This window comes from Diabrotica undecimpunctata, chromosome 4 (assembly GCF_040954645.1).
Source record: "Diabrotica undecimpunctata isolate CICGRU chromosome 4, icDiaUnde3, whole genome shotgun sequence".
Lineage (NCBI taxonomy): Eukaryota > Metazoa > Arthropoda > Insecta > Coleoptera > Chrysomelidae > Diabrotica > Diabrotica undecimpunctata.
Window position 1 is genome coordinate 153,782,625 of NC_092806.1, and position 5,907 is coordinate 153,788,531.

The window sequence follows — 5,907 nt, forward strand, 5'->3', positions numbered from 1 at the left end:
GTTATGATGCCAAAAGAAGAAGAAGAAGAAGATATAAAAAATGTCAAGAACAATAATTAGACAACACACAGTTTAGATTTAGAGATGGAATGGGAACAAAAGAGGCATTGTGCGCAATTTCAGTACTGTTACAAAAATACAGGGAAGGTAATAAAAATGCATTAATATGTTATATGGATTTCCAAAAAGCGTTTGACACAGTTCAACTTGGTAAACTCTACATGCATTGAAACACATACACCTAGATCCCAAGGATATTAATTTAATCAAAAATCTATGCTACAATCAAACAGCGGTCGTACGTGTGGAAGATAGTGACACAAACCAAGTAGAAATTCAAAGAGTAGTTAGACAGGGATGTGTGCTGTCGCTACAATTATTTACTGTGTACTCCCAACTAATATTTCAGGAGGCACTATGGGAAAGAACTGAAGGTGTAAGGATTGGAGGGAGCATCACTAATAACATAAGATTTGCAGACGATACCACAATCATGGCAGAAAATATAGAAGATTTACAAATTATTATAGAAATCATTAACAGAGAAAGCAAAAAGTGGGACTAACAATGAATATAAATAAATCGAAATACATGGTGATCTCGAAATTCCCTGTTGACAACATACATCTGACATTGGAGGGTAAACCGTAAGAGAGGGCCACAAGTATAAATACCTCAAAGCATATATAAATTCACAGTTAGATGAAGATAAGGAGATAAAGGTAAGAATTGAAATAGCTCGAAAAGGATTTACAAAATACAAGTCAACATTTACAGATAAGAAATTGAGTATGGCTATTAGGTTGAGGTCCATCGAATATTATGTATGGTCGCAATTGCTATACGAGGTAGAAACTTGGACTCTGAAAGCCGAGTCCGTAAAAAAAATGGAGGCATTCGAAATGTGGCTATATAGGCGTATTCTTAAAACTCTTTGGACTGCAAAAGTCTCATACGAAGAAGGGTTAAGACGAATTGGACATGACAGAAAGCTTATGAACATAATTAAAATAAGAAAAACATCTTACGCGGGCCAGATACTTCAAAACGATAGTGAAGCGTTTAAAGAAGCGATCGCCAACCTTCGTCAGAAGGCAGAACAAGAAGAAAAATCATTATTATAGGTACATTAAGCAACAGGGAATGTTATTCCGTAGAAGTAAAATAAACATTTATTAAAGAATAATAACACTTTCAAGTTATCAACAAGTTTCTTGGTGAATTAAAGATATTTATATATAATTATAAAGTTATATTCCTTGTATACGAATTTTAGTTACAAATAAAATCATACTTTCAAAAGTTTAATAGGTTAAAAACTCATCTGATACGTACGTAAAAAATTGTTTACGTTTTACTAGAACAAAACTTTGTAGATCGTGCTTTCTTGCAAGAGAAGAAACATACATAAGAAGTTTCAATACTCTAAGACTCTTCCTTCGAGAAAAAGAATGCGAGAAGAAGATCTATCGGCTCCAAATTCAGTAATGTTCTTTGCTACACCAAGAGAACTGTGTACAAAGTTTTAAAAATTTATAATTATTATTTAAAAAAATAAAGAAAAAACTAATGATGGAGAAATAAGAAGAAGAAAAAGACGTGTTCAAACCAAAAGGATAAGAAGATGAAAAGGAGAACAAGAAGACTTGTTCACCACATATTCAATAGGCTTCTTGCTTTCACCAACAGGATCCTATATACCAATTTTTAAAACTTTCGAAAAGGCATAATACTAGAACAGTCGAATAACACCGATTAACCCCTTAAAACAGAATTTTTAAAAGGACAAAGACATGCCATGATGACAGTAAAATTCTCCTGTTAGTGATTCCATAGTAAATTACGAGGTTTTTTTCCTGGTTTTTCCCTCATAATTTACTACGAATTACATGCTATGATTTTTTCTGACGGATATTCTCAAGTTAAAGTTGATTTCATGTAATCGAATGAACTATCGTATAAGTAAAGTCGTCCCAGGAACGCAACTCAACAATATTGGCAATATCATTTTAAAGTCGTCTACTTTAAAATGTATAAGGTATGTCTGAATTGTCAATATAGATGAGTCAGATAAAATTAAATTATTAGAAGAATTTTTCACTAAGTAACAAAAAAACAAAATATGTTTCATTTACTAATGTTTGTATTTTGAGAACGATTTCCGAAGTGGAAATTGAAACGTCAATAAACGTACTTTAACCTTAAAAAAAAAACCGAAATATTCATGTATTATATTTAATTCATTTTATAAGTTACGTACTGTTTGTTGGCTGGCAAATTTTTGTACAGAATATCTCAAGAGTTTTCCTTTATAGCCTTCTTTTGAAATGTATCTTTAGTTTTTTTTGTTTATTTTATTAATATCTCTTTTTTTTTTAGTTTTTTTTCCGACATTTCGTTGTACGTTAATTTTTTTTGTTTAAACTTTCCTTATTGATTTATATGTTACATACTCCGAGAATTAGAAAGTTATTTTGTTTGATTTTACCAAATACAAATAATGAACAATTCGGAAGTATTGCTGTAGACTAATTCCCCTTTCTGTGAATGGATTAACACCCTCTTCAATTTATCACCGACGCTATTTGAAACGTTTCCAAAATTATCCTTCTTCTCTTAACACCCTCTTAAGCAAAAAATCTTAATGTGAAATAATCGTAAATTATGCACAAAATATGTTCCATGTGCATCATCAATTTATTTCTGGGTCTAAAAATAGGGAGCTTAATAATTACGACGACATAGTTGCACAAGAAAAATTTGTGAGAGGGATGGGTCGTTAATTAACAATATTTAAAAAAATTTAAAGTAACTACCATGATGATATAGTTACAATTACTTATAATGTAATTTTTTCATTTTATAACAACAAGCTAAGGGTGCTTGTACTACAATCTGATCAGGAAGATCAATGAGCTGTTCTGTTCTATTGTTACAGTTGTTATTTTAAGAACTATAGTTTCATTTTGTAATGTTTCTATGGGTACTAACTTTATACTAATACATTTACACTAAGTTACAGTAATCTTTACACTTTACACAGATATATTCAGCTCGCACAATGCTCTTGGGGGAATTGAATGGTTTAAATATTCACATGTTAAAGTAGACGTTGTTCATGTCTGTTGGCACATTTGGCAATTATTTGTTTTACTGTCTAAATCTTCAGATCTGAATGGATGCAGTTGGTTTTTACGTACCATGGAGCATCAATGCTGCTCCTTAGTACTCTATTCGGAAATCTCTGTATGACTTCAATGTTGCGCAAACTTGCGCATCACTAGAGCTGTGTGCCGTATGTCCATATTGGTCTTAGTATTTGTTTGTAGAACAGTTTTTGTGTAGAATCTCTTCCAAGTATCCAGTTCATTTTTCTAAATTTTATGTGGAGTTCTGCTCTTTTTTTTTAAAGAAACTTTCCAACTTTATCTCTTATCGAAATGTAACCACAGGTATTATGCAGAATCTGCAATAAGGGCCTGAATGCTATCGATTCTATTAAGTTGATATCGCTCTCTTGTATAGGTGAAATTTTCATACATTGATTTTGTACAATTACTTTTAATTTTCCATTTTTTACTCAATCATTGATACTATTCACTGAGATCTGCCGTTTTCTTGTAGCTTATTTATGATCTTCTCTGACTGGTAGGATAGCTTGGTCGTCAGCGCAAGTGCCTATCATATCTTTAGCGTCCGAAATATCATTAATGTATAATATATTGACCATCGGTCCCAGTACACTACCTTGCGGTACCATCGGTTTGATTTAATTCAGCCCAGAATAGGTGACCTCCTGTTGGACCCTGAAGAATCTTTTTAAAATGTAAGATTATAAATAATTCAGAGTATTGTTTTGGTAGTACTGATTTTAGTTTGTGAATTAGGGAGATCCTTATGCCATACTCTATCGCAGGCTTTTCCTGAAACCAAACTGATGATGTGGTATGAGGTTCCTTTCGTCTATTATTGGTTTTAATCTTTTTCACAATAGTTTTTCAAATAGTTCCGTTAGTAAACGCAGCAAAGATATAGGTCTGTCGTAAGATACAAGATGCTAAATAGAAAGTCTAAATTAAGACTGTACAGTAGTGTACAGTCAATTATTCGCCTAGTTGTTACATATGGAAGTGAAACATGGACTCTATATCAGCGGAAAATAAATAATCTGCTAGTATCTGAAAGAAAGGTTCTCAGAATGATATGTTGACCTCAAAAAGATAAATTGACAGGAGAGTGGGGAAGGCGCCACAATGCTGAATTGGTGACTCTGTATGACACTAAAAATATCGTGAGATATATTAAAGCTAACAGGCATAAGATGGGTAGGTCGTGCGGTAAAATCAGACGAACACAGAGTGCTAAAGGCAACGTTTTTTAAGAGGCCAGACGGTAGGAGATCAGTAGGCCGTCCCAGAAAAAGATGAAAGGATAATGTTGAAACCGCTTTTTCTAGGATTGGGTTACAACAATGGGAAATAGTCAAGTTCAGTCAAGAAGAAGATATAGGTCTTTATAAGGAAACTTCATTTTGCGGTTTACCTGGCTTGGCTATCATTATGACCCCTCCAATTTTCCAGTAAATCGGCATGTACTTAAGTCTGAAGTGAATAATTTTCACTATATTTTTGAAAGCAGTTTTAATATTTCTCCTTGTTACCAGATTGAATCCAGGCGCTTGTCTAGAATTAATATTTTCATTTATCTCCTAGGAGTAACAAATTCAATTTCCATTTCGTCTTGATAAAGATCTGTGAGTTCCTCAAGATGATCCCTGAGAACTACCTCCATCGGCCAGTCGTTTAGTGCAATCGTTTAAGCAGAACACAACGGTCTGTAAGTTAATCACAATTTTTTTGCCTACAATTTCATATATCAATTATAAATTACAATATACTACGCCTACTAAATCTCTGACGCCACGTAAAAGTTACAGACTTATTAATGATGCAAATAATATACCATGAAAACTTCTTCCTCTTCTGGCCTACCTCAAGAGTCGCCCGTTATCGTTCACCGACGTATCTGTAACCCAGAGTACACACATCCGGATTAGACCTCTTAATCCACCCTAGTAGCGTCACTTAGCGGGCTTTGAACACTAAACCTTTGGCAGTGAAGGGCAACAAGAGGGGATGCGATAGAATTACACTTTTCCCCGGTGACTACTAATAAAAACTTAGGGGTGTGTGTGTTTCTGGTCTATAGACTTCAAATTAAGTATTGTCTGTTCATTTTTGAGTTTTGGTTGAAAAGCACGTCCGTTTTGTTATCGATGGAAGCATATGTGCTACACGATTTTAATTGTATACAGTATGGCGTAATCTTACACCGCGTTTTTAACCATTTTATTTAGTTGTTAATGTTTAGTGAGAGCAAATGGTTTGAAGCGAATTGTAACAAGAAAAAATACAAGTCTTATCATTCAAATGTCAAACATTAATCGTGAAATCATTATGGTATTGTTGTTCTGAAGCTATTTTCTTGTGGCATTTTAAAGTCGGTACTATTTTATTGGGAATAAGCCACAATTAAAGGTTAAAATACATTTATTGACGTTTCAATTTCCACTTCGGAAATCGTTCTCAAAATACAAACATTAGTAAATTAAACAAATTTTGTTTTTTGTTACTTAGTGAAAAATTCTTCTAATAATTTAATTTTATCTGACTCATCTATATTGACAATTCAGACATACCTTATACATTTTAAAGTAGACGACATTAAAATGATATTGCCAATGTTGCTGAGTTGCGTTCCTGGGATGACTTTATTGTAAGATAATTTATTCGAAATCAACTGTAACTTGAGAATATCTATCAGAACAAATCATAGCATGTAATTCGTCCTTAAAAAGACAACCATTTTCCACGATAACAGTAAAATTCTCCTGTTAGTGATCCCATA